Source organism: Macaca mulatta, chromosome 9, assembly GCF_049350105.2.
Source record: "Macaca mulatta isolate MMU2019108-1 chromosome 9, T2T-MMU8v2.0, whole genome shotgun sequence".
Classification (NCBI taxonomy): domain Eukaryota; kingdom Metazoa; phylum Chordata; class Mammalia; order Primates; family Cercopithecidae; genus Macaca; species Macaca mulatta.
The window spans coordinates 53,252,959-53,267,666 of NC_133414.1; the positions used below are offsets into that span (position 1 = coordinate 53,252,959).

General features: G+C 40.1%; 1 protein-coding gene across 11 annotated transcripts in view; it reads left to right on the forward strand.

The window, feature by feature from the left end:
• LOC711616 (uncharacterized) overlaps positions 1 to 14,708 on the forward strand; it is a 38,943-nt gene that overhangs the window by 4,583 nt on the left and 19,652 nt on the right. For 3 of the 11 annotated variants that reach the window (XM_028826235.2, XM_077946264.1, XM_077946265.1), the window contains exon 3: positions 6,907 to 7,376. The exons of 5 other annotated variants lie outside the window; for them this stretch is intronic. The gene's annotated coding sequence lies outside the window, so the exon portion shown is untranslated. Of the gene's footprint in view, positions 1 to 2,528; positions 3,162 to 6,906; positions 7,377 to 14,708 lie in introns of all 11 variants that reach the window. 3 more of the 11 variants (XM_028826234.2, XM_077946263.1, XM_077946262.1) reach the window with 2 other exon arrangements.

Sequence of the window (14,708 nt, forward strand, 5' to 3'; positions counted from 1 at the left end):
GTAAAGTGGTATCTCATTGTGGCTTTGATTCGCTTTTTCCTAGTGACTAATGCATTTGAGTACCTTTTCATGTGCTTTTTGGCCATTTGTATATCTCTTTTGCAGAAGTGTCTATTCAAGTCCTTTGTCCATTTTTAAATTGGGTTTATTGTAAGAGTACTTTCGTGTACTAGACCCTTATTAGATATATGATTTTCAAATATTTTATTCTATGAGTTTTCTTTTCATTTTCTTGATAGTATCCTTTAATTCATAAAAGGTTTTAATTTTGATGGAGTCTGGTTAATCTATATTTTCTTTTGTTGCACACTTTTGATGTCATATCTAAGGATCCATTGCCAAACCTAAGGTCATGAGGTTTACTTCTATATTTTCTCCTAAGAGTGTTATGGTTTTAGCACTTACATTTAGGACTTTGACCTATTTTGAATTAATTTTTGTTTATAGTGTAAGGAAGTGGTCCAACTTCACATTTATTTGCCTGTGGATATCCAGTTATCCCAACACCAATTTTGAAAAAACTATTCTTTCTCCCATTGTATTGTCTTGGCACCTCTGTTGAGAATCAGTTGACCATAGATGTATGCGTTTCTTTTTGGACTCTTAATTCCATTCAATTGATCTGTATGTCTGTCTTTGTGCCAGTTCCATACTGTTTTGTTTACTGTAGCTTTGTAGAAGTCTTGAAGCCATAAAGTGTGAGTCCTGATTTGTTTATCTTTGTCAAGATTGTTTTGGCTCTTCAGGGTCTCTTGCAGTTCCATGAGTTTGATGGTCATGTCCGTTTTTGCAAAAAAGGTTATTTGATTTTGTATCGAATCTGTAGAACACTTTGGGAAGTATTGCCTTCTTAACCATATTAAGTATTCTATTCATGAACAAGGACTATCTTTCCCTTTATTTAGGTCTTTAATTTCTTTCAGCAAAAGTTTTATGGTTTTTAGTATGTAAGTCTTAGACCTCCTTGGTTAAATCTATTCCTAAGTATTCTTTTGATACTATTGTAATTAGAATTATTATTTTTAAATTATAAATTATTTTTAAAATTTACTTCTTGGATTGTTAATTGCATAGAAAGACAGCTAATTTTTCAGTGTTAATCTTGGTCTTACAGCTTATTGAATTTCTTTTTTTTCTTTTTTCTTTTTTTTTTTTTTTTTTTTGAGATGGACTCTTGCTCTTTCACCAGGCTGGAGTGCAGTGGCGCAATCTCGGCTCACTGCAACCTCCACCTTTTGGGTTCAAGTGATTCTCCTGCCTTAGCCTCTGGAGTAGCTGGGACTACCGATGTGCACCACCACTCCCAACTAATTTTTGTATTTTTAGTAGACACAGGGTTTCACCATGTTGGCTGGGATGGTCTCTATCTCTTGACCTCGTGATCTACCCACCTCTGCCTCCCAGCGTTCTGGGATTACAGGTGCGAGCCACCGCGTGGACCTTGAATTTCTTTATTAGCTCTAATGGTTTCTTTATGGATTCTCAAGGATCTTCTGTTCATAAGACCGTGTCATCTACAAGTAGAGATAGTTTTACCACTTAACAGAGGTGAAAGATTAGGGCCTTCTCAGGTCTTTTCTGAACATGGGCCTTGTCCTAGATATATGTGTCATCATCGGGATTCCCAGGAGTATATGGAAGCTTTTCCAAAGCCCAAAAGCATCTCACTCTTCCACCCAGGCTTATTTTTATGTATCTGTTGTTGACCCCAATTGATATCCTTTGCCCCAAAGGCCACAGCTGGCCTTTAAACGATTTACCTTTAAAGGATTTCAATAGGTGCCTGCTACATAGTCATTTCTCTGTCTGAGAGTTCTTAGCACTGTTCGTTACTCTTTCGGCCACCACCAGACAGAGCAAAACAGACAACCCCAGTTGTTTGAGAACCAGCTCTATTCTGCTCCTTCAAGCACTGGGAACTCACACCAGGAATACAGGATTTCATCTTAAAGACTGTTACTGAGTCAGTGTTATGGGTTGAATTGTGTCTCCTGCAAATTTCATTCATTGCAGTCTCCACCCACAGTACCTCAGAATGTTGCCTTATTTGGAGATAGATTCTTTACAGAGATAATAAAGTTAAAGTGAAGTCATGAGGGTGGGCCCTCATCTAATATGACTGGTGTATTAATTAGTCCATTTTCACACTGCTGTAAAGAAACACCTGAAAATGGGTAATTTATAAAGAAAAGAGATTTAATTGGCTCATGGTTCTGCAGATTGTATGGGTAACATGGCTGGGGAGGCCTCAGGAAACTTAAAACCATGGAGGAAGGCAAAGAGGAAAGAGGCACTTCTTGCATGGCCAGAGCAGGAAGAAGAGAGTGAAGGGGGAGGTACTACATACTTTTAAAAACAGCCAGATCTTGTGAGAACTCACTATCATGAGAACAGCAAGCGGGAAATCCGCCTTCATGATCCAGTCATCTCCCACCAGCCCCTTCTTTCAGCATTGGGGATTACAGTTTGACAGGAGATTTGTGTGGGGACACAAATTAAAACCATATCAATTGGTGTCCTTTTCAAAGGGAAATTTGGACACGGAGAGACATACAGAAGGAAGACCATGTAAAGACATAAGGAAGGTGACTGTTTGCAAGCCAAGGAGAGAATCCTAGAACAGATCTTTCCTTCAGAGCTTTCAGAAGGAAGCAGCCCTCCTGACACCTTGACTTTGGACTTCTAGCCTCCAGACTGTGAGAAAATACATTTCTGTCATTCAAGCTGCCCAGTCTGTGGTACTTTATTATGACAGCACTAGCAAACTCATAGAGCTTGTGAGGGGAATGGGGCGAAGGTGAGTTAAAACAACGTAGATCTTTCCTGCCAGGTTTCAGCTGCCATTCTTCTGATTAAGATTTGCTTAGTTGCTGTAAACCTTTGTCTATATTCCAGAATTCTAATAAAGCTGCTCTGACATTTTTTTCCCGTATTTCTGTGGAGGGATGGGCCCTGGGAGTTCCCCTCTCTGCCATTTTCCCAGACTGTGGTCTGTCACCAGTATTTTGCAGGTTTTGAGTTAGTTGACCTTTCTGCAGCACCTGACCCTACTGCCTGTTTTCTGCACAGCCTTTGCTGCTGGTTCCTGTGGCACCACACCACCCTCTTCTCTTACCTTCCTTCTAATGACATCTCATTCAAGGAATCTTTTCAACTTCATGGTAAATAACATATCCCCCATGTATTGGTTTCCTATTCCTGAATGTAGCAAATTATCACTAATGTGGTAGTGTAAACCACACATTCATTATCTTAGAGTTCTGGAAATCAGGAGGCTGAAATTAGTCTTATACGACTAAAATCAAGGTGGTGGTGGGACTGGTACCTTCTGGAGACTGTGAAGGGGGATCCTTTTCCTTGCTTATATCAGGTTATCATGGCCCCTTCTTCGATTTTCAAAGCATGTGATGACTTCAGTCAGCCTTTGCCTGTAAAATGCCTTCTCATCTGTAGTCAGATGTCCCTCTGACTCCCTATAAAGACATGTGATTACATTTATGGCCCACTTGGATAATCCAGGACAGTCTCCACTTTTCAAGTTTCATAATCACATCTGCAAAGTCCTTTTTGCCATTTACGGTCATAGTCACAAGTTCCAGGGATTAGGACGTGGATATCTGTGGGGCCATTGTTCAGCCCACCACATCTGGGTTTTGATCTGTGACTCCCTGTTCCATCCTATTTACATACATGCATTGGCTTCTTACTCTCTTTGTATAAGTACATGGAGATGTATGTTTGTATCATGGAAGAGTATACATTTTTGTTTATATGATTTTTAGAATTATATAGCCCACCTCAATTGGTATATATGTTACTGCAGCTAGTAAAAAAAATTAATATTGCACTGAAGATCTATCCAAGTTGATTAGTTTATTCCTTTTTATTCCATATATTCTGAGACCATACTGCATTTTATCCATTTTTTCATTGAAAGGCATTTAGGTCATTTCCATTTTTCCTTATTGTGTGTAATACTTCAGTAAACATTCTTTACTTTGTCTGCATAAAGAGAAAGGATTTCCAGACTGGGCACAGTGGCTCACACCTGTAATCCCAGCACTTTGAGAGGCCAAAGTGGGAGGATTGCTTGAGCCCAGGAGTTTTTGAGCAGCCTGGGTAACATAGGGAGACCCTGTCTCTACAAAAAAAAAAAAAAATTTAATTACCTGGGCATGGTGGTGCATGCTTCTAGTCCCAGCTAATGAGGAGTCTGAGGCAAGAGGACTGCTTGAGCCCAGGAGTTCAAGGCTGCGGTGAGTTGTGATCAAGCCACTGCACTCTAGCCTGGGCAACAGAGCGAGAAAGGATTTCCAGAGTTACTTGGTGCTACCAGTTTGTCTACCAAGTTACCATACCACAGCCGTTTATGAGAGTACCATTTTCTTTATCTTCTTCCTAGCAATCGATATAGTCATATTTTAAAATTATGGTCAATCTGGTAGATAAAGAAAACCTCATTGTTTTGATTTGAATTTCTCTGATTGTAGGGTTGAGCCTTTCAGTTTTCTTTTGTTCATATCCCTTACATACTTTTCTATTGATTTGGTTCTGTATTTCTTACTAATTTCTAAATTTGAAATTGTGTATAGTAATCTTTGTGTTATTTTTCTTTTTTTTTTTGAGAAAGAGTTTCGCTCTTATTGCCCAGGCTGGAGTGCAATCGCACAATCTCTGCTCACTGCAACCTCCGCCTCCCTGGTTCAAGCGATTCTCCTACCTCAGCCTCCTGAGTAGCTGGGATTATAGGCATGCGCCACCATGCCCAGCTAATTTTGTATTTTTAGTAGAGATGGGGTTTCTCCATGTTGGTGAGGCTGGTCTTGAACTGCCGACCTCAGGTGATCTGCCTGCCTCGGTCTCCGAAAGTGCTAGGATTACAGGCGTGAGCCACTGTGCCCGGCTTATTATTATTATTATTATTACTGAGGTGGAGTCTCACTCTGTCACCCAGCCTGGAGTGCAGTGGCGCCATCTTGGCTCACAGCAACCTCCGCCTCCTGGGTTCAAGCAATTCTGCTGCCTCAGCCTCCTGAGTAGCTGGGATTACAGGCGCCCACCACCACGCCCTGCTACTTTTTTTTTCCCCCTAAGACGGAGTTTCGCTCTTGTTGCCCAGGCTTGAGTACAATGGTGCTATCTTGGCTCACTGCAACCTCTGCCTCCTGAGTTCAGGTGATTGTCCTGCCTCAGCCTCACAAGTAGCTGGGGTTACAGGTGCCCACCACCACGCCCGGCTAATTTTTTCTTTTTTTGCTTTTTTTGAAGTAGAGATGGGGTTTCACCATGTTGGCCAGGCTGGTTTCAATCTCCTGACCTCAAGTGATGCTCCCGCCTCGGCCTCCCAAAGTGCTAGGATTACAGCCAATTTTTGTATTTTCAGAGGAGAGGGGTTTCACCATGTTGGCCAGGCTGGTCTGCAACTCCTGACCTCAGATGATCCACCTGCCTTGGCCTTCCAAAGTGCCAGGGTTACAGTTGTGAGCCACCGTACCTGGCCTTTTTTCTTAATTTGAAAATCTGTATTCCAAAGGGCATTAACATGATTATTTGCTTTATCCTGTAAAACATGATATACCAAACTAACAATACCAATATTATTGTTAACAAAATATTTTTGAAACCAGTTTAAGATTTATTTTGCAGTTCTTTTGTCCTTAGGGCACAGCCCCATTGTGACATACAATTAGATTCCTTTGTTTTAAATTTAGCAGAAATAATTCTCTGAGTGGTATGGCATCAACTTTAGATATAATTATATTTATTTGTTTCATTGCTGTTTGTTTTTAGGGTTTTATTTTGAGAATAATTTTTTATAATTATGAAAAATATTTAAATGTTTGCAAAGACAGATCTGTAAAGCAAAGTATATTCAGAGATCAGTCTGGGATTCATCCCTTTCCCTCCATCTGATTCCTTGTTCCTTTTTTCACCTTATGAAGAATGATTCATTTTGTTTTATGACTTATCTTTTTATCGTTATTTTTAATATAAGTACATCTGTATGTAGATACACATATTTTCCTTTTGTATATAAAAGCTGCCACATTATACTTGATTTTCTCAGACTTCCTTTGATCATATAATAGAACCTGGAGTTCACTCTGCAGTGGGATATGCAGGTCTTCCTTATGTCTTATTTCAGTCGCTTCGCACTCTGTAGTGTGAATGTACAACATACGTTCAACCAATTGTTTACTAATCAACATTTGGGTTGTGTCTAGTCTTTCGCAAATATAAATACTGCTGTAGCTTTGTGCCTACATCTTTTCAATTTTTTTTTTTTTTTTTTTGGTGGGGGGAGACGGATTTTCGCTCTGTTGCCCAGGCAGGAGTGCAATGGCATGATCTCAGCTCCCTGTAACTTCCACCTCCTGGGTTCAAGAGATACTCCCTATCTCGGGCCCCCAAGTAGCTGGCATTACAGGTGCCCACCACCGTGCCTGGGTAACTTTTTTGTGTGTTTTTAGTAGAGATAGGGTTTCACCATATTGGTTAGGCTGGTCTTGAACTCCTGACCTCAGGCGATCCGCCTGCCTTGGCCTCCCAAAGTGCTAGGATTACAGGTGTGAGCCGCCGCGCCCGGCCCCATCTTTTCAATTTTTGGCTAATGTGTCTTTGTGGTAGATTCTTAGAAGTGGGATTTCTAGGTCCACTGGTAAATTCATACATATATAATGTAACTTAATACTACCATATTTCACTTCACAGTGGCTGCTTATTTTGTATTCTCACGAGCAGGATATGAGTATGCTTTTATGCCTATAGCAAACCAAACTAAGTGTATGTGTTATTCTTTTGGGTTTCTGCCAGTCTGATAGGAGTGAATGGTTCAATGCAATTTTTACTTACATTTTATTTTATTTTTTTTTTACTTTAAAGGGTAATCTTTTTTTTTTTTTTCAGATGGAGTCTTGTTCTGTCGCCCAGACTGGAGTGCGGTGGCGCGATCTTGGCTCACTGCAACCTCTGCCTCCCGGGTTCAAGTGATTCTTCTGCCTCAGCCTCCTGAGTAGCTGGGACTACAGGCGCCTGTCACCACGCCTGGCTAATTTTTTTTGTATTTTTAGTAGAGACGGGATTTCACTATGTTGGCCAGGATGGTGTTGAATTCCTGACCTCATGATCCGCCCTCCTCAGCCTCCCAAAGTGCTGGGATTACAGGCGTGTGCCACCGTGCCCAGCCAATTTTTGTATGTTTAGTGGAGACAGGGGTTCACCATGTTGACCAGGCTGGTCTCGAACTCTTGACCTCAGGTGATCCGCCTGTCTGGGCCTCCCAAAGCGCTGGTATTACAGGTGTGAGCCACCGCGCCCAGCCTTTCCTTCTGTATTTTTAGGAAAGCTTTGCCTTTTCTTTGTCATGTAATTTACAGGTACTTATTCCCAGTTTGTCCTTTTTTTTTTTTTTTGAGATTCTGTCTCAAAAGAAAAGAAAAAAAAATAAGTACAATAAACACCAGTTTACCTAGATTCAACAGTTTTAAGTATTCTTCCACATTTTCTCTCTCTATATGTAATTTTTCCAGGCCAGACAAAGTGGTTCATGCCTGTAATCCCAACACTTTATGGGGCAAAGGTGGGAGGATTGCTTGAGCCCAGGAGTACAAGACCACCCTGAGTAACATAATGGGACCCCATGTTACAAAATATTTTTAAAAATTAGCTGGACATGGCTGTGTACACCTTTAGTCCCAGCTACTCAAGAAGCTGAGGCAGAAGGATCACTTGAACCTGGGAGGTCAAGGCTGCAGTGAGCTATGATCGTGCCACTGCACTCCAGCCTGAGTGACAGAGTGAGCTACCATCTCAAAAAACAAAACAAAATTTCCATTTTCCCCAAAAATGTCCTCTGTAGCTTTGCTGGGCCCAAGAGCCAATCAAAGATGATGTTTTTTTATTCCTTCATCATAATGAACATTTAAAATATGTCCTGGTCAGGAGTCTTGTTGAACAGTTATTCTTGAATTTAACTGCTTTTCAGAATCATTTGGAGCTCTTTAACTATTCCTATACCTAGGTGATATGCAACCATGCTTAGAAGCACTGTTGTAGACTGCCTGCACATCTGTATTTGACTGATTTATTTTTCCTCACAATCAGATTCATATTATACTTTTTTTTTTCTTTTTTTCTCGAGAATGAATCTAGCTCTGTCGCCCAGGCTAGAATGCAGTGGCACGATCTCGGGTTACTGCAAACTCCACCTCCCGGGTTCAAGTGATTCTCGTGCCTCAGCCTCCCAAATAGCTGATGTCACCATGCCCAGCTAATTTTTGTATTTTTAGTAGAGATAGGGTTTTACTGTGTTGGCCAGGCTGTCCTCAAACTCCTTACCTCGTGACCCATCCGCCTCGGCCTCCCAAAGTGCTAGGATTATAAGCGTGAGCCACCACGCCTGGCATATACATTTATCTTATGCCAGTTTATTATGTACTTTTTATATGGTCTGTTTGTACCACTATTTGTAATGGTACCAAATATCTCCATTTGAAAAGTAGACTTTCTTTTCCTTTTTGTAAACTAATAATCGTTGGGTGGAATACGGAGACTATGTGAACATCCTCTTCCCAATAATCTTTGCCAATGGTTGACTATTTAGGGTGAGCACTTCTCAGCATGTTTATTGGCCATGTTAGTGTTGTCTTTTGTGAAATGACTGTTCAGATATTTTCCCCCATTTTTCTATTAGGTTGTCTTGCTTGTATTGATTTTAGAAGTATTTTATATATTCTGGGTATAGTCCCTTTAAAAGTTGGATATGTTGTCAATATTTTCTTCTCTCTGATTTGCATTTTTTTTGCATTAATAGTATCTTTTGATTAATCGACATTCTTAATGTGGTCCAGTTTATTTCAGTCTTCTTCTTTATGGTTAGTGCTTTTGTATCTTGCTTTAAAAAAAACTTTGCTTGTGAATATAGTTTCATGTTATCTTCTTGAAGTTCTGTTGTTTTTACTCATCATATTTTAACCTGCAATTCATCTGGAATTGATTCTCACATATTGTGTGGGATTGAAGTCAAGTTTTCCCCAATCAGCATAGCTTATTGAGACTGTCCTTTTTCTCACTGCTCGGCTATGAAACTTTTAAAAATATATCAGGTATCCATGTTTGTAGGTCTGTTTCTAGACCATAATTTTTTTCTATGGGTCTTTCAATGTATTCTGTCACCAATACCACACTGTCTTAAATTACTCTATAATAAATTCTCATATGCACTAGTGTGTTAGTTTTCTAATGCTTCATTATAAGTTACCACAAAGTTTGCCACAAAACAACACAAATTTATTACCTCAGATTCTATGGATCAGGAGTCTGGGAATGGGTTAGTTAGGTCCTGTGCTGAGGCATAAGGCTGCAACCAAGATATTGCCTGAGACACTTAATCGTAATGGAGGCTCAGAGTCCACCATACATATGTGGCAGAATTCATTTCCCATAAATGAGAACCCATAATGGTTTGCTTCTTCTTAGAGGCCAGTAGGAACTTTTCTCTGATACTTTACCTTCTTTTTTGAGACAGAGTCTCACTCTCTCACCCAGGCTGGAGTGCAGTGGCACGATCTCTGCTCACTGCAACCTCCGCCTCGCAGGTTCAAGCGATTCCCGTGCCTCAGCCTCCTGAGTAGCTGGGATTACAGGCACGTGCCACTCTGCCCAGCTAATTTTTGTATTTTTAGTAGAGACGGGGTTTCACCATGTTGGTCAGGCTAGTCTTGAACCCCTGACCTCGTGATCTGCCTGCCTCGGCCTCCCAAGGCGCTGGGATTACAGTTGTGAGCCACCGCAACCGGCCACTTTACCTTCTTTGTAAGGACTCGCCTGATTGGGTAAGGCCCAGCAAGACAATCTTTCTTTTGATCAACTCAAAATAAACTGATTAAGGTATCTTAATTATAGCTGCAAAATCCATTTGCCATATAATGTAATATAATCTTTACTGGAGCCACAAGATCTCTCCCACACTAACGAGAGGAGATTATATAAAGATGTAAGTCATCGAGGCTCATCTTAGAATTCTGCCAACCACAATTAGTGTGAGTTCACACATTTTTTTTTTCTCTAAGACTGCCTTGGCCATTCTTGGTGGTTTAAAAAAATTTTTTTTTTAGTTTTAAAAATATTGCTTCCATTTTTATTTATTTATTTATTTATTTGAGATAGAGTCTAACTCTATTGCCCAGGCTGGAATGCAGTGGCACAGCCTTGGCTCGCTGCAACCTCCACCTCCCAGGTTCAAGTGATTCTCCTGCCCCGGCCTCCCAAAGTGCTGTGATTGACAGGCATAAGCCACCACTCCCGGCCTTTTGCCTTCATTTTATGATGATGAGAACATTCTTAGTTCTTTGAATTTTTTTTTTCTTTTTGAGACCTGTTGCCAGGTTGGAGTGCAGTGCATGATCTCGGCACACTGCCGCCTCTGCCTCCTGGGTTGAAGCGATTCTGCCTCAGCCTCCTGAGTAGCTGGGACTACAGGCACGCACCACCATGCCCAGCTAATTTTTGTATTTTTGGTAGAGATGGGGTTTCACCATGTTGGCCAGGCTGATCTCGAACTCCTGACCTTGTGATCCACCCACCTTGGCCTCCCAAAGTGCTGGGATTGCTGGCATGAGCCACCGCACCCATCCGGTTCTTTGAATTTCTATATAAGCTTCAGAATCAACTTGTCAGTTTCCACAAAAATATTTGCTAAGCTTTTGATTGGGATTACCTTGAATTTATAGGCCAATTTAGGGAGAACTGAGAACTTTGTAATATTGAGATGTCCAATCCGTGTATATAATTAGTTCCTTTATTTTTAAAGATATTCTGTTTTTTTATTTTTTATTTATTTATTTTTTATTATTATACTTTAAGTTCTAGGGTACATGTGCATAACGTGCAGGTTTGTTACATATGTATACTTGTGCCATGTTGGTGTGCTGCACCCATCAACTCGTCAGCACCCATCAACTCATCATTTACATCAGGTATAACTCCCAGTGCAATCCTTCCCCCCTCCCCCCTCCCCATGATAGGCCCCGGTGTGTGATGTTCCCCTTCCCGAGTCCAAGTGATCTCATTGTTCAGTTCCCACCTATGAGTGAGAACATACGGTGTTTGTTTTTCTGTTCTTGTGATAGTCTGCTAAGAATGATGGTTTCCAGCTGCATCCATGTCCCTACAAAGGACACAAACTCATCCTTTTTTATGGCTGCATAGTATTCCATGGTGTATATGTGCCACATTTTCTTAATCCAGTCTGTCACTGATGGACATTTGGGTTGATTCCAAGTCTTTGCTATTGTGAATAGTGCCACAATAAACATACGTGTGCATGTGTCTTTATAGTAGCATGATTTATAATCCTTTGGGTATATACCCAGTAATGGGATGGCTGGGTCATATGGTACTTCTAGTTCTAGATCCTTGAGGAATCGCCATATTGTTTTCCATAATGGTTGAACTAGTTTACAATCCCACCAAAAATGTAAAAGCATTCCTATTGCTCCACATCCTCTCCAACACCTGTTCTTTCCTGACTTTTTAATGATTGCCATTCTAACTGGTGTGAGATGGTATCTCACTGTGGTTTTGATTTGCATTTCTCTGATGGCCAGTGATGATGAGCATTTTTTCATGTGTCTGTTGGCTGTATGAATGTCTTCTTTTGAGAAATGTCTGTTCATATCCTTTGCCCACTTTTTGATGGGGTTGTTTTTTTCTTGTAAATTTGTTTGAGTTCTTTGTAGGTTCGGGATATTAGCCCTTTGTCAGATGAGTAGATTGCAAAAATTTTCTCCCATTCTATAGTTTGCCTGTTCACTCTGATGGTAGTTTCTTTTCCTATGCAGAGGCTCTTTAGTTTAATTAGATACCATTTGTCAATTTTGGCCTTTGTTGCCATTGCTTTTGGTGTTTTAGACATGAAGTCCTTGCCCATGCCTATGTCCTGAATGGTATTACCTAGGTTTTCTTCTAGGGTTTTTATGGTATTAGGTCTAACATTTAAATCTCTAATCCATCTTGAATTAATTTTCGTATAAGGAGTAAGGAAAGGATCCAGTTTCAGCTTTCTACTTATGGCTTGCTAATTTTCCCAGCACCATTTATTAAATAGGGAATCCTTTCCCCATTTCTTGTTTTTGTCAGGTTTGTCAAAGATCAGATGGCTGTAGATGTGTGATATTATTTCTGAGGGCTCTGTTCTGTTCCATTGGTCTATATCTCTGTTTTGATACCAGTACCATGCTGTTTTGGTTACTGGAGCCTTGTATAGTCTAGTTTGAAGTCAGGTAGCGTGATGCCTCCAGCTTTGTTCTTTTGACTTAGGATTGTCTTGGCAATGCGGGCTCTTTTTTGGTTCCATATGAACTTTAAAGCAGTTTTTTCCAATTCTGTGAAGAAACTCATTGGTAGCTTGATGGAGATGGCATTGAATCCATAAATTACCTTGGGCAGTTTGGCCATTTTCACGATACTGATTCTTCCTATCCATGAGCATGGTATGTTCTTCTATTTGTTTGTGTCCTCTTTTATTTCACTGAGCAGTGGTTTGTAGTTCTCCTTGAAGAGGTCCTTTACATCCCTTGTAAGTTGGATTCCTAGGTATTTTATTCTCTTTGAAGCAATTGTGAATGAAAGTTCATTCATGATTTGGCTCTCTGTTTGTCTGTTACTGCTGTATAAGAATGCTTATGATTTTTACACATTAATTTTGTATCCTGAGACTTTGCTGAAGTTTCTTATCAGCTTAAGGAGATTTTGGGCTGAGACAATGGGGTTTTCTAAATATACAATCATGTCATCTGCAAAGAGGAACAATTTGACTTCTTCTTTTCCTAACTGAATACCCTTGATTTCTTTCTCTTGCCTGATTGCCCTAGCCAGAACTTCCAACACTATGTTGAATAAGAGTGGTGAGAGAGGGCATCCCTGTCTTGTGCCAGTTTTCAAAGGGAATTTTTCCAGTTTTTGCCCATTCAGTATGATATTGGCTGTGGGTTTATCATAAATAGCTCTTATTATTTTGAGATACGTTCCATCAATACCGAATTTATTGAGAGTTTTTAGCATGAAGGGCTGTTGAATTTTGTCAAAGGCTTTTTCTGCATCTATTGAGATGATCATGTGTTCCTTGTCTTTGGTTCTGTTTATATGCTGGATTACGTTTATTGATTTGTGTATGTTGAACCAGCCTTGCATCCCAGGGATGAAGCCCACTCGATCATGGTGGATAAGCTTTTTGATGTGCTGCTGGATCTGGTTTCCCAGTATTTAATTGAGGATTTTTGCATCGATGTTCATCAGGGATATTGGTCTAAAATTCTCTTTTTTTGTTGTGTCTCTGCCAGGCTTTGGTATCAGGATGATGTTGGCCTCATAAAATGAGTTAGAGAGGATTCCCTCTTTTTCTATTGATTGGAATAGTTTCAGAAGGAATGGTACCAGCTCCTCCTTGTACCTCTGGTAGAATTCAGCTGTGAATCCATCTGGTCCTGGACTTTTTTTGGTTGGTAGGCTATTAATGATTGCCTCAATTTCAGAGCCTGCTATTGGTCTATTCAGGGATTCAGCTTCTTCCTGGTTTATTCTTGGGAGAGTGTAAGTGTCCAGGAAATTATCCATTTCTTCTAGATTTTCTAGTTTATTTGCGTAGAGGTGTTTATAGTATTCCCTGATGGTAGTTTGTATTTCTGTGGGGTTGGTGGTGATATCCCCTGTTTTATTTTTTATTGCATCTATTTGATTCTTCTCTCTTTTCTTCTTTGTTAGTCTTGCTAGCAGTCTATCAATTTTGTTGATCTTTTCAAAAAACCAACTCCTGGATTCATTGATTTTTTGGAGGGTTTTTTGTGTCTCTATCTCCTTCAGTTCTGCTCTGATCTTAGTTATTTCTTGCCTTCTGCTAGCTTTTGAATGTGTTTACTCTTGCTTCTCTAGTTCTTTTAATTGTGATATTAGAGTGTCAATTTTAGATCTTTCCTGCTTTCTCTTGTGGGCATTTAGTGCTATAAATTTCCCTCTACACACTGCTTTAAATGTGTCCCAGAGATTCTGGTATGTTGTATCTTTGTTCTCATTGGTTTCAAAGAACATCTTTATTTCTGCCTTCATTTCATTATGTACCCAGTAGTCATTCAGGAGCAGGTTATTCAGTTTCCATGTAGTTGAGTGGTTTTGATTGAGTTTCTTAGTCCTGAGTTCTAGTTTGATTGCACTGTGGTCTGAAAGACAGTTTGTTATAACTTCTGTTCTTGTACATTTGCTGAGGAGTGCTTTACTTCCAATTATGTGGTCAATTTTTGAATAAGTGTGATGTGATGCTGAGAAGAATGTATATTCTGTTGATTTCAAGTGGAGAGTTCTGTAGATGTCTATTAGATCCGCTTGCTGCAGAGGTGAGTTCAATTCCTGGATATCCTTGTTAACTTTCTGTCTCGTTGATCTGTCTGATGTTGACAGTGGGGTGTTGAAGTCTCCCATTATTATTGTATGGGAGTCTAAGTCTCTTTGTAAGTCTCTAAGGACTTGCTGTATGAATCTGGGTGCTCCTGTATTGGGTGCATATATATTTAGGATAGTTAGCTCTTCCTGTTGAATTGATCCCTTTACCATTATGTAATGGCCTTCTTTGTCTCTTTTAACCGTTGATGGTTTAAAGTCTGTTTTATCAGACACTAGTATTGCCACCCCTGCTTTTTTTTGTTCTCCATTTGCTT